General features: G+C 44.0%; 1 non-coding gene across 1 annotated transcript; it reads right to left on the reverse strand.

Annotated features, from left to right (window-relative positions):
• Window positions 1-2,001: 2,001 nt before the first annotated feature.
• Window positions 2,002-2,074, reverse strand: TRNAV-UAC. Its single transcript has one exon. It is a non-coding gene; the product is annotated as a tRNA-Val (tRNA).
• Window positions 2,075-15,896: the final 13,822 nt, after the last annotated feature.

The raw sequence follows: 15,896 nt of genomic DNA on the forward strand, positions 1-15,896 counted from the left end.
TAGATAAGAACTCAGGAAGCACTGAGTTTATGCTTATGGGAGAGGAATATTTTGGAAAAGGAGCATGAGAATGGTAGCACAGCTTGGAGAATGGAGTCAGTAGCATGCCATTGGACATGAAGAAACTGTCGAATTGGTACATGTTCTGCAGTGTATAGTCTCAACAAGTTTCCTGGTTCAAATGACTGTGGTTTCTCCCTCCGGAGTGGACCCAAGTTGATACACAGTTATCTCCTCTAAGTCTGAAAAAGCCAGATGAGAGAAGCGCCCCTGACATCCAGCAAGAAACGGAATTATGGGGAAAGTGTTTCATGATGGCACTAGAGAAATAAATGGAGGTTTATTCCTCCCAGTGAACCCCAAATTATAGTTGTGTTAGGTTGTCTCCATTCCCCACCCCTGGGACCATATTCTCCTCCTCCTCCTCTTCAGTCATCTCTGACCCCACGTGGGAAGACCCCACGTTAAAGGAAGACACTTTCATGTCCTTGACAGTAAGAGAAACCAGGACCACAGGGCTAAAATACAGAGATGAGAGCTCTCGAGCGTTGAGGAAGCAAGAATTCAAGGGAGGCTGAAGAAAGAATTCCTGCCTCAAAGCAACTTCCTCCCATCTACTGGAAGATTCTTGTCGTCTTTTCCCCGCTCTTCCTCTACAAACTGCTTTTCTCTTTCTTCATCCAGAAGGCTTCCTTAAGTTGATCCAGGCCCCGATCAATTAGAAGACTGCTGGTGTGACTATGGCTCTCTCCTCTCTCCTCCGTAGTTGTCCCACACTGCCATCTAGTGCCGGATGGCATCTAGTGACAGCATCAGGCTGCCGCACCCCCACCCTCACCCCATCCCCCAATCCTCCTCCCAAGTCCCTTCGCTGTGTGTTTGCTGGACGGGAGCAAAGATGATTCGTTTCCTTGATTTGGATCCCTTTGTTTAAATTAATTTTGTTTTTGCTTTGTGCTCTTGTTTGTTGGTTTTGTAACTCTGGTCAACTGCCGTCGTTCTATAGACCTGCTAGCTTTCCCCAAACTTCAAATCAGCTAAGCAGACAAGGGAAAGTGAGTGAATTTAGTCTCCGGGGCCTGAGACTCTGCATTTTGAACATGCTCTCAGGCGTTTCCAGTGTGGCAGCTCTGGGGACCACGTCTGAGAGGCAAAGATATAGACCACGATGGATCACCCCCGTGGGCCGGAATTTGTACAGTATAATCGTATAGTCTACTCTCCTGGATCTATTTGTGAACACGCTGCTGCTGGTGACGCCAGGCTGTCCTCTAAGACAGGTCCAGGGGGAAGCAAAGAATGTCCTCCTGCCTCAATGCCAGGATCCCCGGACATCTCCGCCTCCTCCCCCACCACCAGCAAATGCTTCTCAGCAAGCCCAGCTCTCCTTCCCTTCCGGACTTCCCGCATCCCATGTGCCCAAAGACCCGACTGTGGCTTATGTCCTCCCGGGTTTATTCCCCTCCCAAATTTTGATTGTCAAATTTCTTTGTTGTCAGAGAGTGGTTTGTATTAAAATCAAGGTGACAAATTAATGCCCAGAAAGGCATTCATGATGAAAAAAACGCATTCCCTGGTAGGCGTGTTTGTGATTTTAAGCGTTAATGGATCCAAAGAGCTGGACCCCTCACAATGGAATGTAAAAGACTCTCTCTGAAATTAATATATATCAAAAACAACTGCTCCCTCCCATCCCAGGGGAAGGACATCTCATCTTTTCCCCTTCTTCCTCCACAAGTTCATTTTATTTTTTCTTCATCCAGGAGATTCCCTAATCTCCTAGCCTAGGCGATGTGATTTTAAAGAAACTCATTGCCATGGGCTCTATAACTGATAACGACCCTGTAAATCTGACTACTATTTAAATCCATAGTTGTAAATTTTTATGGGAGCAAATTGCCTCCTGTTTCTCTTGGTAAGCGGCTGGTGAGTTTGAACCACTGATCTTTGGGATAGTCTTAGGGTGCTTAAGCCCCCCTTCCCAAAACAAAATGCTTATCATGGTTCCACTGGGGCTCGAACCCAGGACCTTCTGCGTGTAAAGCAGACGTGATAACCACTACACTATAGAACCCTGATGCCTTTGGGGTTCTCTCCTGAATAGAGAGAAGATTACCCTGGGTGAGTTTCTTCCAAGTAGCAAGAATAGCTTCACAGTTGTCTCCCACTGCCATCTACTGTCCAAAAGCGACAAGCACCCTAAATGTTCTTTTACTGTATATTTTTCTAAAAGCAGTCGAATTCCTTGAACGGAGCAAAGTTGATTGATTTCCTTGGTTTGCTGTCTTTTGTAATAAACTGTGGTTCTATGTAAGTAAAACATTGTATTTAGTTAGTTAGTTATTTGCTATTCTCCATACTTTTATTACAATGTAAGTAAAGCATTTTAAAAACCTAAATATTATTTAGGAGAATGTAAGTCAAAATGGAAAATGTTTCTCTTAGCATGTTAATGATTCAAAGTTTTTCTTTTCATTGCATGTTCATTTGAAAGGTGCCAGAAATGATGTTTTCATTCAATTTGATTTTCATTCCACCAATATATTCTTATTTAGAGTATCTGCCGTGCGAGATCTCCATGCAGATCACATGGTCATGATCCATTGGATTTTCATTGACTGCTTTTTGGTAGTAGATCACCGGGCCTTTCTTCCGTGTCTCAGTCCGGAAGCTCCACTGAAACCTGTCCAGCATCCCAGCAACACACAAACCTCCTCTGACAGACAGGTGGTGGCTGCACTCGAGGTACATTGGTCTAGGTCTCCTGAATGGGAGATGAGAATTCTACTACAGAACAGCGTATGTTTAGCATTCAGGCACCAGGCCCATGGCCATAGCAGTGCTGATGGCAGCCAGGCAGCCACTCTCCCTAGAGCATCAGCTATGACTTTGAGCCCACAGGTGGCTTTGAGCCTTCACAAGGCTGACACGCCCTGCTGAGCTTCTGCAGAAGCACTGGAAGTGAATCTCCCTCCTCCCCCTTTGTCACAGGGGTACAAATTTAGGACTGTTTTCACCCAAAAACATACCAAATTTGCAATGAAACTTATTTTCCCACCTTTCGTTTTTTTAACCCTCCATCTTTAACCATAGGACTCAGACCTGGGTCCAAAGGAGTGAAGCTACAAGATAGTAGTAACCAATCCCTTTCCGGGGGGTTCCTCTTCATAGGGAAGTCTCTGTCACTGTGCTGAGTTTGACTTTCTAGTCCTAGAAGCCAAGTTCATTCCCAAGAACCTCCTCAAGCCATGTCTGAATCCAAGCCCTTTCCATGACAAGAATCAGAAAACTAACTCAACTGGCTAGAGCAAAAAGGGAAATGTATTGGCTTGTGTAAGCAGCTCTGGTTATACATTGAACTGCTAACCCAACGATGTGCAGTTTGAATGCATTAGGTGCTGTGAGGGAGAAAGATGAGGCTATATAATCCTATAGAGATTTACAGTCTCAGAAACTCACCGGGGCAGTTCTACTGTGCCCTATAGGGTCACTGTGTGGGAATAGATTCGATGGCAGTGAGTTTGGAAATTGTGTTTTATTTGCCTGTGTTACTGGAAAATCCACGGGTAAATTTCAGGCATGGAGGATTGCAGGGTCCCCTCAAAAATGTTGTCATTTCATTCTCTGTTTCCAACTCTTAACTCCACATTTTTCTCAATCTGGCCTCATTCTCTCCCACTATATAAGGGCTTCTACTGTGTGGTAGGAATGGGATCACCACAAAGCTTCAGGCTTGAGATCCAAGGAAAACGAGAAAGGCTCACTCCCAGCCCCTTATCAACAAATCTGAGAGAAGCCCTCTGATTGGCCTTGCTTGGGTCATATGCCCATCCCTTGAACAAATCAGTGGCCACAAAGAGAGGATATGATGCTTGGGGGCTGGGGGGGTTGTCAAGAGTTACAACAGCCTGTGTGATGGCCCCTAGGAGCCCAGGTTGCTCAGTGGTTACACACTCATTGCAAAGTGAAAGGTCTCTTCATACACTGCAGTTGCCCCATGAGAGAAAAATGTGACACGCTGCTCCTGTAATTATGACAGCCCTGAAAACCCTACAGGGCCATTCTACTATTCTCTAGGGTGCTATGAGTTGGAATCAATTCAATAGAAACAGGTGGCTTTCTTTTGTTTCTGATGTCCTCACCTGGTGACCAATGGAATAAGACACGTGTGATGGCATGGGCTTCTGACTCGAGGTCATAACCCACACTGCAGCTTCCTCTTTGCTCTTTTCTTGCACCACACACGGAGGGAAGCATGTGTCCACCTGTGCCCCAAGGCAAGGCCCAGGTGGTCAGGAGCCGAGGTCTCTTGTCAGAAGCCATGTGAGTGCGCCCACGTAGAACAAATTGGCCAGCTCACGTCAGGCCTTCAAATGATTCCAGTCTCCATGGCATCTGGACTATCACCTGCAGCCAGAACCAACCAGCTAAACCACTTCCCAATTCCAGATCCAGAAATTGTGAAATAAGTATTTTCAGTTTGAAATTAGTATGTTTTCTACTCAAAGAGCTGTTGTGGTAGCATTGGGTTTCTTTTTTTTTTTTAATCATTTTATTAGGGGCTCATACAACTCTTATCGCAATCCATACACACATCAATTGTGTAAAGCACATTTGTACATTCATTGCCCTAGCATTGGGTTTCTAATTGCAAGGTTGGCAGTTCAAAACCAGCAGCTGCTCTGTGGGAGAAAGATGAGGCTTTCTATTCCTGTAAAGATTTATAGTCTCATAAACCCACAGAGCAGGGCCTTGACCTAGAGAGTCTCTATGAGTGGGAATGAACAGGATGTCAGTGAAGATTTTGAGATGTCCCTGATTGTTTGCAAGTAGGTCACCAACTCTTTCTTCCAACACAACTCTGAGTGGACCCAAGAGTGCCAGCCTTTTGGCTAGCAGCTGGCTGACTCCAAGCTAGTGAAATATGAGGCTAGTTGTTCTACAGAAGTAGGTAACTCCTATATGTGCCAATTTTTATGACCAGGAAAACCAGGTGATACAATCAGAAGCCCCACTAAAGCCAGAGCCAGATAGAATGGTTCTCAAAGGAAATCTGAGATGCTAATAGCAGAAGAGAGATCTAACTGAGCCTTAAAAGGAGGCTGGACAGGCCAAAACAATAGCTGTTATCTAGAGTCACCCATACTTGTACGATAAACAATACCTGTTAACTAGAGTCGCTCATATCTGTACGATAAAGATTTCAGTAGACTGCCAGTCTTCCTAACATGCCCAGATGGATCTGAAGCTCAGCAATGAACTGAGCCCACAATATAGTTTCTTCTACTACTACTAGATAATTAGTAGTAGTATACTATAGTGTAGTAGTAGTTATTGTTGTTGTTGTTGTTAAGTGTCATTGAGTTGGCTCCTACTCATAACGACCATATGCACAAAGAATGAAACACCGCACGGTCCTGTGCCATCCTCATAATCACCCCTATGCCTGAGCCCATTGTTGCAGCCACTGTGTCAGTTCATCTCTTTCAGGGCCTTGCTCTTTTTCACTGCCCCTCCACTTTGCCAAACATGATGTCCTTCTCCAGGGACTGGTCTCTCCTGACAATATGTCCAAAGTATGTATGCTAGTCTGGGTAGACTAGAAAAACAAATCTTAAGAAACTCATATGTATATAAGAGAGACTTTTATATAAACGGCACGAAAGCATCCTGACTCAGTGCTGTCTAAGCCCTTAAGTCCAACATTAGTCCATATGTCCAACACCAATTTACAAAGTCCTTCTCAATCTCACAGAACACACACAATGATGCCGAATGCAGGAAAATATCCGAATCAGTGAGTGTGTAAGCATCTCAGAGCTGGCCGGGGTCTCCCTGTGGCTGCTCCAGCACCCAGGGCTGCACAGGGTAGGGCCATGTGGCTTCTCCTCAAGGATGTCTTGCAGGAAGTAAGCCTTGCCAGCTGGAGCAGGGAACTGGATAAGGCAGCTGCACCCTGGTCCAACCATCAGAGAGCAAGAGACCTGAGAACTAGAAAGGCAAGGCTCACCGAGCCATTTATCTCTCTGCCCTTCAATTAATCCCACATGTGTTTATCAGCCAGGTTGGCACAATAAACTCTATCTCAGTATGTAAGACAGTCTTGTCATCCTTGTCTCTAAGGAGCAGTCTGGCCTTACTTCTTCCAAGGCAGATCAGTTTGTCTTTTCAGCCGTCCATGGTACTTTCAATAGTCTTCTCCAGCACCACAGTTCAAATGCATCGATTCTTCTGTGGTCTTCCTTATTCAGTGTGCAACTTTCACATGCATATAAGGCTATGGGAAATACTATGGCTTGGGTCAGTCGCACCTTAGTCCTCAAAGAAACATCTTTGTTCTTCAATACTCTAAAGTGGTCTTATACAGGAGATTTACCTAATACAATGTCTTTTGATCTCTTGACTGTAGTGACTATAGTAGTAGTGGTATAGTAGAGGGACTAGTAGTAGCCATAGCAGTGGCAGCGGATAATTGTCATGTATATAAAATTATCCCCTGTCCTAATTTTCCCTAGTACCACAGGATTCGACTTTGGTGTCAGCTGTGTGACCTTAGGAAAATCATTTAACCTAAGACTCATGACTCAATCTGTATGTTGAGCAAATAATCCAAGAAACTAGACTACATGAATAAGAATACCACATTAGGATTGGAGGAAGGCTAATTCACAGCCTGTGATGACACAACTGCTTGCTCTAAGTAAGAAGGACGTAAAGCACTTGGCAATGAACATCTAGGAGACACCACAGACCTGTGATAGCTTGGAAGCACTTGGCAATGAACATCTAGGAGACACCACAGACCTGTGATAGCTTGGAGACAGTGAATAACAAGCTTCTCAAGTCTGTAATAAAAAGTGGGCTCCAAGAAAACGACATTGCAAAAAACAGAAAGAAACAGAATGGGAAGAGTAAAACAGTCAAAGAGGTTGAACCTGAAAACGTCATGGTAGAAAAAGAACTGGGCTGACGTGTTGCAAATGGGAAAGTGGAATAGTTCCTAAATGGAAGGCCTTACCGATGCTGATAACACTTGGGGACCTGAAGACAATTTAGATCAGTGGTTCTCAACCTTCCTAATGCCGCGACCCTTTAATAGAGTTCTTCATGTTGTGACCCCCAACCATAAAATTATTTTCGTTGCTACTTCATCACTGTAAAAGTAATTTCGTTGCTACTTCATCACTGTAAAAGGGTCGTTCGACCCCCAAAGGGGTCCACGATCCACAGGTTGAGAACAGCTGATTTAGATGGTCCAAAATTAATGGAACCATTTTTCAGTTCTCAAACATCTTGTAAAGAAAAAAGATGGTAACATAAGGAAGTCTTTATCTGACAGTGAATCTGAGGACAGCAAATCCAAGAAGAATACAGATGCGGCTAACAACCCAAGGGGTCACAAGTCTTGATCCTGAACCAATAGTTGGGACCGCAGCCGGCGGCCGGCCGTGGGCAATTCATTTTTCTCATGAAATGGAAAAACTGACATGAGGCAAGCTTGGTGCTGGTCCAAGAGACAAACAAGAAAAGCCCTTGAATTGTCATTGCATTTTATGGAGACTAACTTAGTATTCTTGTCCAGAAGATAAAGCTCAATAATTGTTTGCATTGCTATATATGCATGTATGTGTGTGTATAATTTGGGTCTTAGGTTGTTTTTGTTTTGTTTTGGATTATTATTGCGATGAATAACTACATTCTAATGGAAATCACACTTGATATGCTTGTTTTGAAGTAGTATTAGGGGTTGTTTTGTTGTTGCATCAACATTGGTGACTTTGAACAAATAAAGCTTTCTGTAGTTGCTTCATTTGTCAGAAAAGAACATTTGATACAATGGCATATTATTTGCTCTGCATTCAAAAGTAGTTTTTTCCCAAATATTGGGAAATTCTACTTAGTCATTACTGACTCAGAACTAATTTAACCCATAATGTATCCCGAAGGACCATTCGGGGCTTTTTAGTTGTTGTTGTGTGTGTGTGCATGTGTGTATGCATAAGTACATATGTAGCTTTAATTTTCCATTCACCAAAATCAAAACTATTCTGAACCAAAATCGCACTTACACCCTGTTGGTACAGGAATGCTATCCTTCTGAGCAACTCAAGTAGATGACCTCAAGTAAAATAGGAAGGGAAACTTATAAGCCAATGGCTTTCCAATCAAATAAGTGATCCAGTAATTAATTAAACAATTTGAAATAGTCTTTCCAAATCCATAACTATAGAAGCATATAAATGAATCTTTCTTCACAAAATCCCCCGAGTGAAAAAAAAATCTTACCGCTACTTAAAACCTCCCCACCCAAATAAGGAAACTAGACTAATATTGGTATGTCATCAAGGTTTAGTTAAGTGGGCATTTTGTTCCTTTTAGAGAACCATAGGTTTACAGAAAGTTGAAGGCTCTGTGTTATATTCACTAGAAGGTCGTGATTCCTGGAGTGTCTTAAGAGCTTGCTGGTGAAAACCTATTAAGATGTTAGAGATCTTGCCCATTCAGGACCTGCTGGCTAAACAAACGGCATCTCAACAACTGGCCTGCATGGTTTGTTTTTTATCCCAACCCATTCTTTGCATGAAGTTCAACCTTCTCAGTATTTGGGTTACTCTAGTTCAGCTCAAGCCAAGAACACTAACTTGGTCGTCATCAGAATGATAATCCAATGGCATCCTATTTATTTTATTGTAAATGCTGGTGAACAGCAGTCAATAAAGCATTTTATATTCAAAGAAAGAAAAGCCAGATCCTCACAACTGGATATGATAATGGTGAAAAGAGTGAAGCTGTTAAGGATTTTATCTTGCTTGGATCCACAATCAGTACTCATGGCAGCTGTCATCAGAAAGCAAACATGTTGCACCGGGTTAATCTGTTGCTTAAGACCTCTTTCAAGTGTTGAAAAGCCAAACTGTCACTTTGAGGACTAAGGTGCACTTGACCCAAGGTATGGTATTGTCAATTGACTGATATGTCTAGGAAACTTGAACACTGAATAAGGAAGACCAAAGAAGAATCAATGCATTTGAGTTCTTGTGCTGGTGAAGGATAAGAAACGTGCCACGGGCTGCCAAAAGGACCAACAAATCTGTCTTGGAAGAAGGATAGCCATAATTCTACTCAGAGGTGGGGAGACTTCATTTCACGTACTTTGGACCTGTTGTCAGGAGAGCTCAGTCCTTGGAGAAGGACATCAGGTAGAGAGGCAGCTAAAAAAGGGCAGACCTCAGACAAGATGGATTGCCACAATGGCCGCACCATGGGATGAAAAGTAAAACCCACTTTGAGGATGTTTGTAGGACCAGTCAATGTGTCATTCTGTTGCATGTCGGGTAGCTACGAGTTGGAATGGCTTGATGATCCCTAACAACTCTTCCCTGGGGTGGGGGTGGGGGTAGACTCGCACTTTTCAAATTACACCATGTCAAAATGCACAGTTTGGGCAGCTTCAAGAGATTCTAATCGTGTTCCTTTTCAATGTTCCTTGAGTTTGGGGAACAACCACCACAACAAAAAAAAGCCCACAGTGGCACGATCAGGGCTGGAGGGTGGCGAGGGTGAGATTTCCCCATGAAATTCTCATAGGACAGCCCTTGCTCTCCTCGAAGAATGAGCTGATGCATGGTTGTGCTGGGGGAAAAACTTCCCCGGGACAATTTTCCTTACCATTTCTTACCAATACAGTTTTCAATTTCCATAAAACATCTTAATAATCATGCTTTGAGGAAATCTAGCAAGATCATCTCTTTGCAACACCCACCCCCCCAAAGCTTCCGAATAGATCTGTGTAGCTGGATTAAAGGATTTAAAATTATAGGAACTCAACAGTGCAGGTAAACTACCCTCACTCCCTGGCCTGGAATAGGTACAGAATTTGTGGGGAGGTCGCTGGCCCTAGGTCACGCTCTGGCTGTCAGACTTGGGAACGATCTCTTAATCATTGAATATTTTTGATTCCCAAGGTATTGAGGAAAGTGGCTTGGAAGGCTGCTGGTCATTCCAGTTAGACCCAGTGCCTCTTCTTTGCAGGATTAACACCGTGGCTGCAACTAACTATGGGCTCAAATGTAACAATTGTGAGGCTGGTGCAGGTCCAGGTGGTGTTTGCTAGAGTCGCTGAGTTGGAACCAACAACAACAACAAAACTCAGTTTCCTCATCTGTAAAGTGAGGTCACATTCATGTCTCAGGGTGATTGTGAGGATTAAATGAACATACGGGAGTCTTCAAAAAGTTCCCCAGGGTGGGGGGGAGGATTCCATTATCTTTTCAGTCCATTTTCCACAAGGTTTTTGAAGCCCTCTCATAGAAGTTTAGCCTAGTATTTCTCACTTGAGCCAATACATGTTGGTTATTCACATTGTGATAATGAACTGAAACGTGGCAGCACTCCGGAAGTCTAAGGACCAGGGGATATTTCATTCTGTTATACATAAATTTGCCAACAGATGGCGCCAGCTCATAGGCAACATGAGCATGACTCCTATTTGTAGTAGGCTAGATAATATCCCCCAATAGATCTGATCCTAATCCCTGGAGGAAGACCCTTAGGAGATGGATTGGCACAGTGGATGCAAAAATGGGCTCAAACATTGAAGTGTTCAGGACTGTGCAGTGTTTCATTCGATTGTACACGGGTTACTATGAACTGAAGTCAACTGTACGGCACCTAATAGCAACAACAATCCCTGAAACCTGTGAATGTCACCTTGTAACCTGTGAATGTCACCTTGTATGGCAAAGACTCTGCAGCTGTGATTAAATTAAGGAACCTGAGATGGAAATACTCTGGATTCTCCAGTTGGGCCCAAAATGTAATCACACCAAGGGGGGAGAGAGGGAGGAGAGACAGGGGGAGAGGAGAGGAAATGGCAGAGGTAACCTTTGGAGTGATTTGACCACAAGTCAAGGAGCGCTAGCAGCTACCAGACACTGGAAGAGCCAAGGAACAGAGCCTCCTCCACAGCTCCAGAGTGGGAACAGCTGACACTTGGATTGCATCTCGGTGGAACTGATTTTGGACTCCAGAATCTTCCAGAACTATAAGAAAATAAAAACTCAAAAATTCACTGTCAGCAAATCGATTCCAACTCCAAATAACCCTGGTGGCGTAATGGTTACTCATGGGGCTGCTTAACCATAAGGTCAGTAGTTCGAACCGATCAGGTGCTCCACAGAAAACAGACAAGGCTTTCTATTCCTGTAAGTAGAGTATGAGTAAGAGACTAAAGTTTGGGGTAAATTGTTACAACAGCCCTGGGAAATGAACATGAAACACCTGCAGCTGTCTAGTCCATGGCAGACAAAACAACAGGTAGGCATTGACATGAGAAACAGAAACTCTTTATTAAACGTAACCAAAGATATTGTTGGTACAAGTAAACAAGTTCCAAATGCTTAGTCACATTGTGCAAGTCAACGCGCTCCAGATGGCCACTGGTAAAACTAGCCAAAACTACCAAAAGAGGCTAGCTTCGTAATAATGTTGTAAGTAAACTCGTTTACTTGTTTACATTACCTGCATTTTTATACATTAAGGTAGACCATTTTGCATTTATCTTTGGTTGCTTTAAATATGGAGTTTCTTTTGCTCATGTCAGCCATTACTTAGAAAGTCATTTGACGTCCTCACTCTTCCTGACCAAAATGTAATGCAGCACCCAGTTGCTATCAAGTGGATCAGACTCCTAGTTAATCCAGGTGTGTCGAAGGAGGGGTTTGAATGGCTGGTTTCTTCAGAAGTAGCCCATCAGGCCTGCCTTCCAAGCACTTCTGGGTGGATTTAAACTTCCAACCTTTTTGTCAGCAGTTTAATGTATTTACCATTTGTACCACCCAGGGAAATACATATAGAGCTATGCTGTGTGTTCCTGTGATGCTGTAAGCTACACCACCAATATTTCCAATATCGGCAGGGTTACCCATGGTGAATAGGTTTTAGCAGAGCTTCCAGACAAAGGCAAGATGAGGAAGCAAGGACTGGTGATTGCCTTTCAAAAATTAGCCAAGGAAAACCTTATGGATCACGACAGAGTACTGTTCAGTTTGCTTGCTTTGGCCATGTCCACCGGAGGGGTCAGTGGCTGGAGGAGAGCATCCTGTTCGGTGACCTTCAGTTAGCTGGGCTGGCACAGTAGCTCTAACAGTGGAGTGGAACAAGCCTGTGGCAGTGAGGGTGATGCAGGCCTAGGCATGTTATCTTTTTCTATATCTGAGGTTGCCATGAGTCAGAAACGGCTTGACCGCAGCTTCTTAGCTACTATCATCCATGGATTAAATGAGGATCCTAATTTTTACTTTGCACGCCAGAGGTAACCCAGGAGGCAGAAAGTTTGACCTGAAAGTCCTAGACACGGCCATTGCCACTGAGCCCTTCCCGATCACAGTGGTTCTACAGGAGAGGGCAGCACTTCTCCGGGGGGGTTTCTAAGGCTGTCCATCTTTGCAGGTGTCGAATGCCACCTCTTTTTCCCACGGGGCCGCTGGTGGGGTTTGAATGGCCAGCCTTCCAGTTAGCAGCAGAATGCCTTAACTGCTGCACTACCAGGGCTCGTTCAAAGTCCTCTTGTTGGAAGGAAAAAGAGCAAAGCATCGTGATTATACTTCTGCTTCCTTCTTACCTACTCTCCCCAAATGAACCTTGCCGTTGTGCGGACACCTTAACTTTGGATTTCTTTTCTGGCACTTGTCTTGAGAAGGCAACGAGCGGTGATCGCTTTTACATGCTGCTTGGCTGTCCAAAAATGTCGCCGGGGCCCCTTGTCCATGGAGCAAAGATGCATCTACTCCATCTATTTAAACTCCTCACTCAGTATGCAGGCTTCTATTTCAGGAATGTAATTAAAAATCGATTCTCGCAGCTGGAATTCTCACCGGGTCTCGTCTCTGCTGGCAAGTCTCTGTTGTTGATCCCAGTTCAATTGTACATTAATTACAAGTATCCTCAAATGACATCTCTTCCTTTGGGTCCTGTTCCTACTCTTTAGATGCGACATCCCCAAGGTGGGTCTGGGCATGACTGTTTCCCACGTCCATTGTTTTGCGGGGTTTTTTTGTTTTGTTTTGAGGCCAGGCAGGCATAGACGCTTAGAACTTGTATGGATTTCCATTGCCTATGGACTGATCCCAGCAAATGTTGTTCCCCCCCCCTCCCCCCACCCCTGGACAGGAGATACTACGTTCTAATGTTCCCCTGAGACCACCTTCCAAACCACCTGATCCTGGGTGCTGGGGCCAAGTCTGTTAGGACTACAGTGTACAGACACCTGGGAGTTAAAGGGACAAACCCCCCAGATGACACCATTGGAGCGACAGCCGCTCCTGCTGCTCCTTGGGATTGGTGTGTTGTGTGGCTCAATCGAACAAATTGCAGCAGCTTCGCTCTCTCCTATGGTGGCTTCCCACTAATGACATAAGGGTAGAGGTTATGTTGAATACAGAGACTAATACATATAATAACGCTAATAATACTATGCCTAATTCAGAGACGGCAAGCATGAAGGTGGATGGGTCCTGGCTCAAATTTCTATGGAGATCTGCGTGTAAGGATTTTTTTTGAGGTCACTTTACACACCTTCATGTTCAGGGTCTTGACCTTCTGAGACTTGACACCTTAATCTATTGGCTGCTGACATTTCAGTGTGATTTTCCAATGCATGCTATTTCTCTTTTGTGGCTGTCTCCACTGTCCATTTGGGGGGGGGTGTTCTCTTCACTTTGTTCTGATCTAAAAATGACACGGCAAGAAAGCTGCTTAAAGCCAGAGTTAATGGTACAACAGGTCAAAAGTTTGGCAGGTCAACTGCCAGTTGGCAGTTAGGTCAGCTGCTTGGCAGGTCAAAAAGTTGGCCGTTCAAACCCACTCACCTACTCATCAGAAGAAAGGCCTGGCAATCTTCTCCCATAAAGATTGCCTAGATGCACTGCTGTCAAGTCCGTGCTCATCTGTCTCCCTCAGAGCAGCAGGTGAGTTTGAACCACTGAGTTTATAGTTAGCAAAAGCAAAACAAACAATACCCATCACATTTACTGCTTTCGAGTCAATTCTGACTCATAGAGAATCTATAGGGCAGGGTACAACTGACCTTGTGAGTTTCCAAAACTGAAACACTTTACGGAGCAGCCTCGTAGTTCTCCCATGGAGCAGCTGGTGGTTTTGAACATCTGACCTTGTGGTTAGAAGCCTAAGAAATAACCACTAGAACACCAGATCTCATTCTGTGGTTAGCAATTCAATGTTTAACCCACTGCACCATGAGGACTCCTCTCCCCAAAACATTAATGTATAAAACCCTAGGGAACAGTTCTATCTACTCTGTTGCATTAGGTCACTATGAGTTGGAATGGATTCAAGGGCACCCAATAACATTAACAACAGGGAAAAGGAGGCCGTTGACCAGGTCTTTCCACTATGCCACACTGTCTGCCTAAGAGGTCAGACATAGACTTATTCTCACAACTTGAGCACTGGGAGGCAGTACTTAGAAGACGGCTTGTTAGTTATGGTGAGCTAATGTATTCTCAAGTGATCACGGTGGCTGCTCCCACAGCTTAAGAATTGCACTCCAACTTCCTCAAGGACTATACAATTAATAAAGAGTGTACCTTTGCATTCCCTATCGTGAAAAGGTCAGCTCAGCAAATTAACTGGATAACCAAGATTATTTCATGGAAAGGCTGTTTTCAATCCCTTTAGAGGGAATCATTTACATACAACATGTAAACAACAATGCTAAATATAAGCACTAAGTCAGAATGCTGACAGCAGAAAGGTCTGCTTGCTCGAAAGAGTTTCCTGGGTAATGCATCTTTAATCCAATTAATCCAATATGAGGGAGCTTCAAAAAGTTCGTGGAAAATAGAATGAAAAGATATTGGATTTTTTTCCCTGATTATTTTGAAGCCCCCCTTGTGTGCATTATGAGAGAGAGATGGGGCTTTCTACTTCTGTAAAGAGTTAGTTTGGAAACTCACAAGGGCAGTTCTTCTCTATCCCGTAGCGTCACTATGAGTCCGAATCAACTCGATGGCAGTGAGGTTTTTCAGAGGGAGAGGGTTTTGTGTGTGTGTGTGTGTGTGTGTGTATATATATATATATAGTGGATTATATATGTGTGTGTGCATGCATGTGTGTGTGTAACATCATTATAAATTGCAAAAAGGTTGAAGTTGTCAAGGATTTTGTCTTGCTTGGATCCACAACCAGTGCTCATGGAAGCAGCAGACTAGAGATCAGAAGATGAGTTGCCTTAGGTCAAGCTGCAGCACACGACCTCTTTAGAGTGTTGAAAATCAAGGACATTATCTTGAGGACTATAGTGCGCCTCACCTGCGTCATGGTATGTTCCATTGCCTCACATGCATGTGACAGTTGGACATTGAATAAGGAAGACCAAAGAAGAATTGATGCATATGAATTGTGGTGCTGAGGAAGAATACTGAAAATAACAGGGACTGCTAAAAGGACAAACCAATCTACCTCAGAAAAAGTACACCAGAGTGCTCCTTAGAGGCAAGAATGGCAAAACCTCCCGTCTTACATGCTTCAGACATATTGTCAGGAGAGACCAATCCCTGGAGAAGGAGGGGCAGCAAAAAAAGAAGTTCCTCAATGAGATCGATAGACGCAGTGGCTGCAACAATGGACTCAGGCACAGGAACAATTGGGAGGAGGGCACAGGACCGGGCAGTGTTTTGTTCTGTTGTGCACGGGGTCGCGATGGGTCTGAATCAACGCAATGGCACCAAATAACCGCAATACTTGAAAGCATGAAAATTTGATCTGCTTAAGGTCAAAATAGTCTTCCTGTTCTCTCAATGAAATGTGGCTCTTAATTGATAAAGTATGAAACTTGACTATTTCTGAAGTCCCAGAGGAGTCCTTAAGTGGCACAG

This window comes from Echinops telfairi, unplaced genomic scaffold (genome assembly GCF_000313985.2).
Source record: "Echinops telfairi isolate 266 unplaced genomic scaffold, ASM31398v2 ScPeMD7_53;HRSCAF=182, whole genome shotgun sequence".
Taxonomy (NCBI): Eukaryota; Metazoa; Chordata; class Mammalia; order Afrosoricida; family Tenrecidae; genus Echinops; species Echinops telfairi.